The 12432-nt window shown below is 31.8% G+C and overlaps 1 protein-coding gene across 3 annotated transcripts in view; it reads left to right on the top strand.

Annotated features, from left to right (window-relative positions):
* The window catches only part of LOC118202364 (sodium-dependent glucose transporter 1A-like), an 83071-nt gene that overhangs the window by 14646 nt on the left and 55993 nt on the right, over positions 1-12432 (top strand). The window lies entirely within an intron of this gene.

Below are 12432 nucleotides of genomic sequence, written 5' to 3'. Positions count from 1 at the left end.
TAAATTTTATTATTATGCTTCTTTAATTTTAGTTTATGGCATTGAAATTAAATGAGTATGTTTTGGGGCGAAATATATGTAGCTCACTTCTTTTCACTTTTCGTTCTATATTTGAAGTCCGTTCAAATAACAAGAGTTTAAATGCATATAATATTCAAGAGCAACAGTTTAAATTACATTTTATGGCGAAAAACTAAAATAAAAAAAAAATAGTTACGTTACAGTTTTCACTTTGAAAATCAATAAAAATTTAATTCAATAATTTAGAAATTTTTTTACTGTGCTTAATAGCTCTTTTCGCTTTCTAATCTTAGAAATAAATTGAGTTGCGGAAAGGTTTTGAAAATTTTAACATGTAGCTAGTTTATTTGCTTGTTCTTGTTTCTTCACCTTCTTTTCCATTAGGGATTGTTTATTGACATATACACCATTAGCAAACCCTTTCCATTTAATTGAGCCATATGTACTGAGGTTAAAATATATTTATGAACCTAGACCCTTAGATTTATTTTTAATACCTACCTAGGGAAAAAAAGGGCGTTATGACATTTATTTTAGGCCAAGATCACTAGTCTAAGGAGTGTTTAAGTGTAAAGCTACAGCGTCTAGACTTAAATACTCATTCTCTTGGCTATCTTTCAGCTAGACAATCATTATCTCTCGTGAATTTTCGCCCTCGACAGAAATCAAACTTTACAATAAAGGAGAAAAAATTTTAGTTTAATTTATTTAAGGATTACTTATGATTTACAAACTAAAATTACTGCAGACTTGGGAGAGCTGAAACAGACAGCAATAATTTATGGTTACTAAAGCACTTCTTTACCCTGGAGAAACGTCCATGACACTTATATCTTCCTAATAAAAACAAGTTAGGCATAATTGCTTTTTAACCAGTAATATCCAGTCAGCTCATATTTAGTTCTAATTGAAAGTGTAGTAGTAGCGAGACGCTATAACAGCTTCTTAGTCACGCCTCGAGCTAACAGTAACAACGATCATAATCAAACTTCCGCGTTTCTTCTTTCCCTTTTGTTTTAAATTTAACTGCATCTTTTGGAGAGAAATGGTGCATGTTAGAAATACGAGAGTCAGTACGACATCGTAATTAAAATTTTAGCAGTTAATCCTCAGCATAAAATTAGATGAAGTTCCATATTAAAACAGAGATCATTCCTGTAATTTCATTTATTACTAAAAATTGCATTCCTCCTTAATGCTGAATTCTGAGCTTTCAATTTTTGAATTTTTTAAAATTAATATGATATGAAGTATGTGTTTTTAGTCTTTTCTGTAATGCAAGAACGAATGTGACAACCAGCAGATATCACAGAGCCCATAAACGGAGGGTTAATTTAAAGGAAAACACTGACACAGGAGAGATGTAATACACAACGTACGGTACATACTAAATATGAATCAGCCGGTACTTTACCCTCAATATTAGTCGTTCATTAGAAATCATCAGTCTGCAGCATTCTTCTGAAATGGAGATTTTTTTAAAAAAAGAGATAGGTTATTATTTCAAGGTCATTACTCATTAGAGGTTGACATTTTGCTAGTTGTTCAACAAGGTAATAGTTGTTTATTAAATATTTTTTAATTATGCAGATGATGACCAGACTTAATCCGGTAATTCTCTTACTGTTTGTTAAAGTAAGCTGTTGTGCTATAGTCATTTCATTGTATTTCGGACGTTGACAAACTTGCGAATTTTTAAGTAGTAACAACAAAATAATCGTTCTTCCAAGTTCTCTTACGAGTCAAACATGCGCCATTCATACCTTAAATCGCGTATTTAATTATTATTACGAGGCCCGGTGGCGCAGTGGCTAGCGCATCTCGCAGCAGTACCACAGGTACGGGGCTCGACTCCCGGGCTGGGCAAGGTCAGCTCAGCCATTCATCCCTTGATTTTCTATCACTTGGGTCCATAAAATGAGTACCAAGTTCGCTTGGGGACCAAACACTGGAGGTCCTGCGACAAGCTTGACCACTTCTTCAGGGCATATGGTCAAGAAAGCAGATTTCGGGCACTGCAGGCCTTGGCCCATCAGGACTGTTACGCCGCTGAGTTTTTTAATTATTATTACATAAGAAAATCTGTCCATTTTTGAATTCTTTGGCTTTTCTCAAAGGCATCGAAATTTATGATTATTTTAACCTCCGGCCTTCTTCTTGCTGACGAATTAAATAATTATATAGAACAAACTTACAGTGTGAAAAATATTTGTTGGTTATAAGGTATTGGTGTCATTATTTTTAAAGCTTAAATAAATATTTTTCAAATGAAGTGTGAAAGTTATTTGCCTTTCTAATCTGTTTATTAGTCATCTGTTATTAGCCAAATCCTTAGCACGATATAATTTTTCGTGCTATATCTAAACAATACTTCCATATTTTATAATTCCCCATATCGGATATTTTTATTTAGGAGAACTCTGCTCTTAAAGCAACTTAACATGTACTTTTTATAAAGCATTGACGTGCTTAATGGACTTAATCTGATAAGGTAAACAGAGCTGGTTAAATACAAACTTCAAATTAAATTATGTAACTTAGCAGCTAAACTCCGAGAAGATGCTCAAAGCTTAACATAGCGTTCTGGTTTATAAATATTTTCTGAATTGTAAATATTAAATGAAATATCATATTTGATAAAAACTATTGGTAAATAATTCAATAAATTTTCATTTACCAAACATTACAAGATTATATAAGTAATCCTTATCAATGTCTCTTTTATATTCGTTTGTTTATATGTATATATTATATACATAGACTGCCAACTTCCTAACTAACGCGAGTAGATATCTGAAAGTGTTCTTTTTACCCTCAACGATCTGGCTTTCTGTAATTGACTGAAATCTTTCAAATTATTTTCCTCCTTTTATCACTGTTTTGAAGAAATTATTAAATGCCAACGCCAAATATCGTATAGACAAATTTATCTGAATACGTGGGTGTGGTATGAATGGAATATATTGTATTCATACTGAAACTCACAGGAAAGTCAAGCATCTTATGATACATAATAATAAAAAAACCAGTATTTTAGTCATTTAATTCTCGAACTTCTTCTGTTAGATAAATTCATCATAGCCCTCATGTGATTTTTCATAACCGACTGAACAAAAAGTCTCAAATTCATAAATGATTTTCGGAAAAAAACGGTAAGTTAATCATAGTTTATCTAGGGAAAATTTTTAAGACGATAATTTCTTCGATAATATTTAGAAAATTCTCCACCAAGACATCCCTCCTCAGGCAGACATCCTACACTGATTTATAGTAATAAAACAATCAACCAAACAAACGTCGATAAAGATAAATTAATATGGCTTTAGACTGTTAGTTAACATTCTCTTTTCAGGAAGGGATGGGGTCTTTTTTATCTTTAACAAATCGCTCTTCCGAATAGCAGCAATAAACTCACCGCTTGTTATTGCTTTCGATAAAATTTCGGATATGAAATCTCGCGGTCAAGCAACTCGAAAACTCTGTTTGTTGTTGTTTATGAATAGGAATGAACTTTGAAATATCAGAGATACTTTTATTATCAGACATACTAAAGATTTACAGAATTGTTAAATATCGATCGGATTTTATGATAATGCGGTATTTTCAATTGACAAAACTTCTCACTTTGAAAATCAAATTTCCGGCGAGGACTTAAGGTATTATTTTAGTAAAAATGAAGATATGAATATCTGAAATATCCCATGAGTACTGTTTTAAAAAATGAAGGTATGAACTCCTGAAAAAGCCTGTGAGATGAATGAGCACGAAGTAGAGTGAACTCCAATCTAAAAAAGGCATAAATTAAAAGCAGTCTGTTTAGTTACTCAGAGTCTGGTCATGCAAATCAAATAATCTTCATGACATGACCTCTTTTAAGGATTAGTTCATGAAAAGAAATACGTGAATTAGGATTGTCATTCATTTAAATACTTTTTCAGATATGCTAGTTGAATGAAGCAGAGTGTGAATAAATAATTTAATTTCGATGCATTAAAATTTTTTTCGCTGTTTTCTAAAACAATATGAAGGTTAGTACGGCGAATGACAATGACCTTAAATAAACTAATCTATTTTGTCAAAATCTAAACTTAAGGCATGATTCATAGCGTCTCTATTTCAAGCCATAGATAAACGATTTGAAAAGTGAAACTATACACTGTCACTAGAGAGGAAAAATATCGATCCATTATCTTTGATGAATTCCGTTGAGTGGGTGTTGAAACTGAATTAATCTCCCCCCTTCTCCAGTTGTAAAACTGAGGATAAGAAAACGAGTATTCTTCCTCCTCCTTAATTTGATCTTCATGTAATCTCTCAACTACTTGTAGAATTTTTTTCGATAGCTATGATTTTTTTTTTTTTAATTTCTGTTCCGAAAAATCAACTGCCTCTCTATCTGAGAAGAGGAGAGACGTACTCTAAAAAAGAAGAAAACTTCAAAATCAAAACAAGCAGAATCAAACATAATTCAAGTATTGGTTATGGATGTTAGTATATTTCTAGAGCTGCCATGATAAGAATATGACGAGTGAAGCAATCAGGCAATTATGGAAGAAGAGATATAAAGTTAAAATTAAATATTAATGAAAAGTTGTAAAACATGTATTCAATCGCTATTTGTTTTCTTTGGAATGTTATCCAGTTCAACTTGAAATTAGCCGTATCTGTGAGAATATGTATCTTCACATCAAAGTGTCTCTTCATCAGTCACACTTATATAGAATAACAGGTACCAAGTTGCTTAACTATTAAAAATTAGGCACAAAATCAACTTGAAATTGGAGTGTAATTGATTTGTTTGACTCCGGCAAAGCCTCGAGGGCTACCTGCCTAAGGGGAGAGATGTCATCGTGGAGGACTTTCTAAGGGAAACTGGTTCGTATACACGTTACACATGGAGAAAACCACGAAAGCACCCATGCAGCCAGCTCATTCCCTGGATTCAAACCTCGGACCGAACTACCAGTGTACCGGTACTACCGACTTTACCGCTCGGCCGCTGGGGGGGGCGGCATGTAACTGAATAAAACTCAAAATTTAAATACTCAAAATTTATATTTTTTCCTAATTTTAAATTTTACATTAGTTTCTCTTCCCACTAGATTCCTAAAAGGTCTTTTTCATATTGATTTAACATTTATTCGTATGCTTTTTCATCCATAAAAGTGACAGAACAGGTAAAAAGTTTTGTTGTTTTGTTAGGATTTAGGTAAGATACATAATCTGCATATGAATTCTAAACAATAATTGTACGAAGCTTGTAAGCTCCGCAAAGTCTGTATTCTAGATTGATAAAATAACATCAATTGATTAAAAGAAGTTAGCTGAAATAAAGCTAATCGTAAGATCATAAAGCTTTCAATCTAAGATCATTTTGCTTTTTTCTTTGATAAAATTGCTAGTTAACTCCCACATTTAAAAAACATCTGATTTTCTCTTTTAACAAGATAAAATCTTTCAGAATTTAAGAGTAAATTTTGATTATCAGTTTCTAAAATTTTCATGCCTTTGTCTTCAAAAGATAGGAGGCATTTTTATATTTCGGACTTCCAGAAATTTTTTCGCAAGCGTTATCATATGGTTATGATTTCTTTATTATGTTAGCAAAACTAGATGTGAAGCATATTAACCATATTTAGGTAGTGAAGATGGGGCAGAAAACAAATAAAATGGATAATTGTGCTATTTTCTAGATAAGTAGACGTCATGAAAGAGAGAAATCTTCATAATATGTTTATGAGAGGGTTTTATTTTAGTTCTTGTTTGAAAGATATGGACAGGAATATTTGTGCCGTAAACAGATATTCATGTTACATCCTTGGTAAAGATCGAAAATGACTGTAAGAAGTTTAAAATGTTTACATCAAATTTTCTCCGTGAAAGCAGCAAAATTTAATGCATTTTAGTTCTCATAACGCTTCAAACTTAAATATAAAATGCAAAAATATAAAGCTTAACAATAAAAATAAGATACCTTATTAATAGTTGAATTATGAGTAGTAAATTGATGAGCACTTTATGAGTAATTTAATGAGAAACATATTTAAACAACATTTTCTTTAAGGGGGAGCTGAAGAAAAAGGAAAGTGTAATAGAATGTCAGTATTACAACCGTAATATCTGAACCGAAACTCTGAAGAAGTTCTATGTCTTATAAAATTTAAGCTAGTTCGTATTTGAAGTATGCTATAGAATCTTATTAGCAATTAACGTACTTCAAAGAGTATAATATAATGAAATGAAAACGAATCTGTCTTTTAAGGGCAGTGCTTAAGGGTGAAAGAGTAATAAAAGGAAAAGGTAAAATTATATAAATAGATCAAAAACCGAAAATGAAATTTAAAGTCCTAAGTACTAATTATGCAGGATTATCGATTAAATATAGCATCCAGTTTTGCAAATTTGTTTTTTGAATGCGTGATGTCTGCAAATATTTCCGATTACAGAGCATATTAGCTTTCTACGTGATATTTGCTGATACTAATTCTTCCAGCGGAAAAAACATACTTCGAGGTACATTTTAATACCTTACATGCCTGTTTAGGTATATAGATTACTAACTTTCTATTCACATACATGTTTAGTTCACTTCGAAGTTCTAAAAGGTATCAAATGACTTTAAACATAGCTTTCCATTTTTATGTTTACTGTTTTTGTTGCTAGAAACGTTTACACTCGAGTCTTTCTTTCTTCGCGTGACACTGTGTTACGCTAATGCAATATTAATCAGTCCACATGGTAGCAAATTGCCACCTCACATACCTCTCATCACTCTTGCTTCAAAATCTTTAATTCATATTCCTTGACAATTGAAAATTCTTATTGGAGCAGAATACATTTTTTTTTCTTTCAAAATAAAAATCGTTGATGTTGTAACTTATTTCATTTGTTTAACGGCAACATCAAATCAAGTCCTTAAATTTTATCATAGCGAAGAGCACAGGGTTTCGTCTATCGTTGCCCAAACTTATAGGTGAAGAACGCCTTTGCCCAGTTTCGTCCCAATTTTGAATAAGAGTCTCCCAAGGGAATGGGGTTAAAAGATCTCCTACCTCTCTTCCACTGCCACTAAACCACTGGGTAAGACTTTGGGATCCCTGTGCATTTTAAGTGTCCCTACACCACAAAGACACTATTTACAAATGTGCAAGCCTTCCGGGATTCGAACCTGTGCCTATCTATATGGCAGCCAGCAACGCTAACTACTTTACCGATTAGGGCTGTTCAAAATAAAAGTATCCTGTATATAATGTTGACACACTGAAAGATTAAACAAAAACATGCTTATTTGAATAATTTTATTTTTAACAGTACTTACTGTAATTTATAACGAATCTTTACTGGTCCAATTCATTAAAGACCTTCTAATGCCATTATTTTGTACTTGGATACACAATAATAATTTGTATATTTAAATCATTTTTTAAAATCGTTTATCTTGTGAAAATAAATTTGATATCAATTTTCGCATGATAAAAGACTTTTCTTTGATTCTGGTGGCTTATTTTCTAGTTCTTTTAACCTATTATCAAAATACAAACAAATACAGGTATATAACTATTATTCGACATCTTTAATAACTGTATCCTATCGCTAACCATAGCTAACTATCGGTAGATGCATAGATATATAGGTAAATGAGTAGATATAAGAAGGAAATTTCAACTAAAAGGCCTAAATGAGAAGAACAAATATCCAAGACATTGTTTTTCTTCGAAATAAATAAAAAGGACACAGGGCTCGCAAATTAGCGACAAATTTAACAAATAGCTCCCTGATCATGACAGTTATTATGTATCTTCTTTACAACATACATAACAAGAATTTTGAACATATTCTTGTTAAAACAATATGTTCTTTATATCAGCAATATAGTGACTTCCCTTTCGAATTAGACTTCGTGTGTTCATAAATTAAGCATACCTTCTTTCTGCCTTTTCCCCCCTCTTCTGTTTTCAGTAATAAAAATAGCATGATTCACTACACTGTTGCTTAGCCAAAAAAAAAAAAAATGATTTTATTCACATTTGCTGAAATACTTCCAGAATGTTAAAAAATCAGCACATTCTAGAGTTCATGCGCGTCTGCTGTGACGACAGCTCTACACTTGAGGTCATTAGCAGAATTCCGTTTATGGAGCTGTTCGCAGTTTATTTCTCCCTAATCATCTTAATACTAGGTTCGATGAAAAAAAGTTGTGATAAAAAAATAACGAATTTATCATCTGCCGCATAGAGATTCTTCTCACTTAGCAACAACTTGAAACATACTCGTATTTTGGAATGTAACCATAAACTAGGTAATAAACACAAGAAAGATAGTGCATAATAATCGAGCTTCAGATTCTTACGAGAGCGTAGGACCGAGGATGATTAGTGACCGTCGAAATAAATTCATTTATTGATTATATGAATTGATAGATAAACGATGAAGGCCAAGCAGTGGCAGATGGACTATTGGATACACTAACTTAAATGGGGGAGAAATAATTTGATCTCGCTCAGTTTGGAGCTGAGAATTCAGAGAATCAGCACTGAAAGGATGTATAAATCAAATTGTAATAAAGTCCAATGAAAAATATTTAAGATTAAGGTCAAGCGTATTTATTCGAAGAGAAAAGAAAACATTCTAGCTATTATGCGGTGACTATACTTGTTTTCTTTTAATGTCTCTGAATGAAAATTATTTAAGATTAAGGTCAAGCGTATTCATTCGAAGAGAAAAGAAAACATTCTAGCTATTATGCGGTGACTATACTTGTTTTCTTTTATGTCTCTGAAAACTCTTGAAAGAAAATTCGAAAAATGTTCCTAATATACCTTTTTGAGATAGTTATCTTTTGTAGTCATTCGAAGTAAAATAGCACGGTCGAGCTTCTCGTTAGCAGATATTCACGGAACCAAGGTTTTTGGTCCGTTATCAGAGACCGTCTGCAAAATGGGAGTGCATTTGTCTCCTAGTTCGACGATCCGAGGATTTAGGGATCTATCCGTTAATGGAGAATGTCTTCCACTAAAGGAGGTTTGATAGTATTATAATGCTACGCTTCAAAAACTGCTATTAGTTTATACCGCAATACAAGATGATTCTTATTATGTGGGTTGATTTTAATGGAATGCTCATCAAAATGTATATCTTTTTTTTACTTTTATTTATTTTTGACACTGTTTTTTTTTTATATTTACATTTGTTACTACTTGCTTTCATATAACCTTGGCCAGACTAAATAAATCCGCAGGACATTGGGTGGGTGTCCCGACTTCTATCCTCGTTGTCGACAAAGTCTTACTATTTAAGGCTTTCGTACTTTTTCTCGTATCTAATGTAAATATGTGCTTATTTCACTCCAAAGATCTCAGCAAAAGTATCTTTTCTTAGGCATACTGCCCTTGTATGCTTTGTTAGCAAACAAACCGTTTAAAATATAAGATTAAAAGTATGAAAATTCACTGTTCACGATTATATAGAGAGAGATCGTATTTTCAGTTTTTAATTCGTATTTATTATTTTGAGTCTACTACCTAGCGTGATCTTTAAACTACATAGCGTTACAAAGATTGATTTCGAAATAACAGATACCGGCCAAGCTGGAACAATTTAATTGATTTTTCTCCATTTGCCAATACGAGTTAAAGATGGTTTCGCGTGAAAGCGTTTTTATATGTTTCCATTTAACTGTAACAGTATAGATTTACGTTCTGTTGTTACAATACTTTCATCATTGGGACATTTCTATTACTGCTGTATTTCGATCACTGCGATTTGAACTATTTGAAACAGATACTTTGCTTACAGATTTCTACAATGGATTTAAAAAAAAATGCTTTAATTAAAAGTACGTTTATGAAAATTAAGTATATATTTTGTTGGTGCATATTTTATTAAAGTTTATTGTTTTATCGAAATTGTGGTGCGTTTTATGATAAAATTCTTAAGAAAGTGTAGTAGAAAACAAATTCAAGTATTTAGCAAATGGCCATCCTGAATATTATAGCTAGACAGATTCATAGTGTCATACCTACAAATAGAATCTGGAGTTTTAAAATTAGCTGTCATCTTCCTACTATGTATGTGCGAGATTTGGACATTTAATGCAATTATAATTCTTTCGAAATAAAGTAACAGTTTTTATCTTCAATGTTAAAAAAAATCTTATTTGTAGCATTTCCACTGGTAACAGTACACAAAAGCAAACACAATAAATATTTATGCACGAATTATTACTGTTATTTTCAGAAGAATATATAATTGGGGCAATACAATGAACCTTAACGTTTCACGGCAAACCGCATGCTTTTGCAGGTCTGTAGAGACCTTATGATAGGCTCATTCAACTTTGTTTACGATTTATGTACAGTGCATTAAGCGATATCGGGTTCCGATATCGCTAAAAACAAAGTATGCAAAAATAAACTCACATGAAAGATAACCTAAGAAATCTGTTGCTCTTTAGATGGAATGTTCTGGAAACAAAGACTAAAGTTAGAAGAGAAAGAAATAGGTTTCCTCTGAGAGAGCGATAGCTTTCCTGTTTACTAATACCATTAAGTAGTATGTCAATGACCTTAATCTGATACTGAGTACTTTCAGTTGAGGACGTGTGTAGCCTAAGGAGGGAGGGGTCTCAGATAGTTCTGCATACGATGAGTTTTTCAAAATTACCCCCCCCCCCCGTTCTCTTTAAATTTAAAAATCTCCGAAAACACTAACAAAATTCTAGCTCAGAACAAAACGTATATTAACCTCTTTAGTTTTATGTGTGTTTGATTTAAGTAGAGGTGGAATGAATCTTGAATTTTCTTGAATCCTTTAAATATGAGTAATAGGATGGAGGAAAAACTTCTACATAACATTAAAAGCTTTTAATTTAAACAAAATTCGAAATCTGTGTTTAATGAAAACCATATTTAAGAATAAAGTATTTAAAAAATGCGCTTATATTTACTAAGAAGATTCAAATGAAATTTAGTAACATAATGTGTATAAAAGCTTTTGAAATTTTAGAAACATTTTCTCGACTTAATTTGATTTAAAAAAAAAACTTGAATTGCCAGGAAGCCCTGAGAGCTATTATTAACAAGTTATCTTTCAAGACTATTCAAGAGTTAATGTCAGGAATTTTCGTGAACGCGAAGCTCAGCGATTGCTTAAAAAAATTGCGACAGATTTTGCTAGCGTATTAAAACAGTGTGACGTCCAGACAAGCCACAAGGGAACATGGATGATCCAGGTACCGCTCAAATCCCAACAGTCGCGTTATTCTTTTGATGAACTCTTGTCCTAAACATCAATGCGATTAAACTTTCCAACATATAAAGTTTTTAGGTTAGGATTTGAAAGATTCCACTTCGAAAAAGCGAAAAGATTCAAGTTTTCGAAACTAAAAAATTTTTCAGTATTCTCGAGATTCGAGGATTAGAATTTTCCATCCATAGTTTCTTAAGTATTCAAAATGGGTCCAAGCTTTTTTAAATCGCTTCTGCACAGTGAACAGTTTTCCTTCATGGAAAGGCATGCAGTTAAATATTTTTCGTTAAGATTTTGCAGACTTGAAGTCTGAAGAGGTATTGCAGAAAACATTCCAGTAGTTAGATACACCCAGAAGAAAATTCATCAGCTTAAAAAAACTAACCAGTTTAAAAACATGATCACCGCCAAATTACTCCGTACTGTGAAACATATTTTGCTGTTTATAAATGCAAATCGCCAGTAAAAATGAAACGGAGATAAGAGATTTTTCACCCCAGTGTCCAATTTTGGATCTTAAAAATATAAGGAAGTAATTAAAAGAATTTTAGACATTTGATGAAAATATCTACATAAAGTTTAATTTAAAACTTAGAGTTTGACTTGTATTACAATGAAATATCATTAAAAGGGTTTTCGTGTCTAAGAGAACGAGATAAGGTTTTCTTAATTGCTTACTGATGAAATTTATAGGACTATTATTACAAAGAATATACGAATTGAAATTTTTAAGAAAATCTTTTTATAGTTAGTTGAAAATTCTTATAGTTAGTTGCACTTATTAGAAGAAGTTTATTGATTACCGCAGATAAATTTAGTAGCGATAAATCATGTCTGAAAGTTGATGATCACAATTTTTTGATTTAACATGTATATCTACGAAAAGTAAAAGCAAACTGCTTTTACATGAAAAGATATGAAACGTTTTTAAAAGTGAATTTTGCGAGTAAATAATCAATGTTACAACTAGAAACTTTAATACAATATAATCATAAAGTTCTCGAATTAGAAATTAAAACTTTTATTCCCGAATTAGAATCTAATTTTGCTTGAAACTTTTGCATATGTTACCGGTAAATATATACCTGATTTTCGACAAAAAATTAGGTAGTGTGCAATTAGGTGGTGACAAAAAATTAGGTAGTATCTAGATAATCTAGAAAA

The sequence above is a fragment of the Stegodyphus dumicola genome, chromosome X2 (genome assembly GCF_044657685.1).
Source record: "Stegodyphus dumicola isolate Sdum_Otavi_A_Nest chromosome X2, ASM4465768v1".
Classification (NCBI taxonomy): domain Eukaryota; kingdom Metazoa; phylum Arthropoda; class Arachnida; order Araneae; family Eresidae; genus Stegodyphus; species Stegodyphus dumicola.
This window is presented reverse-complemented; position numbering and strand designations above follow the sequence as displayed.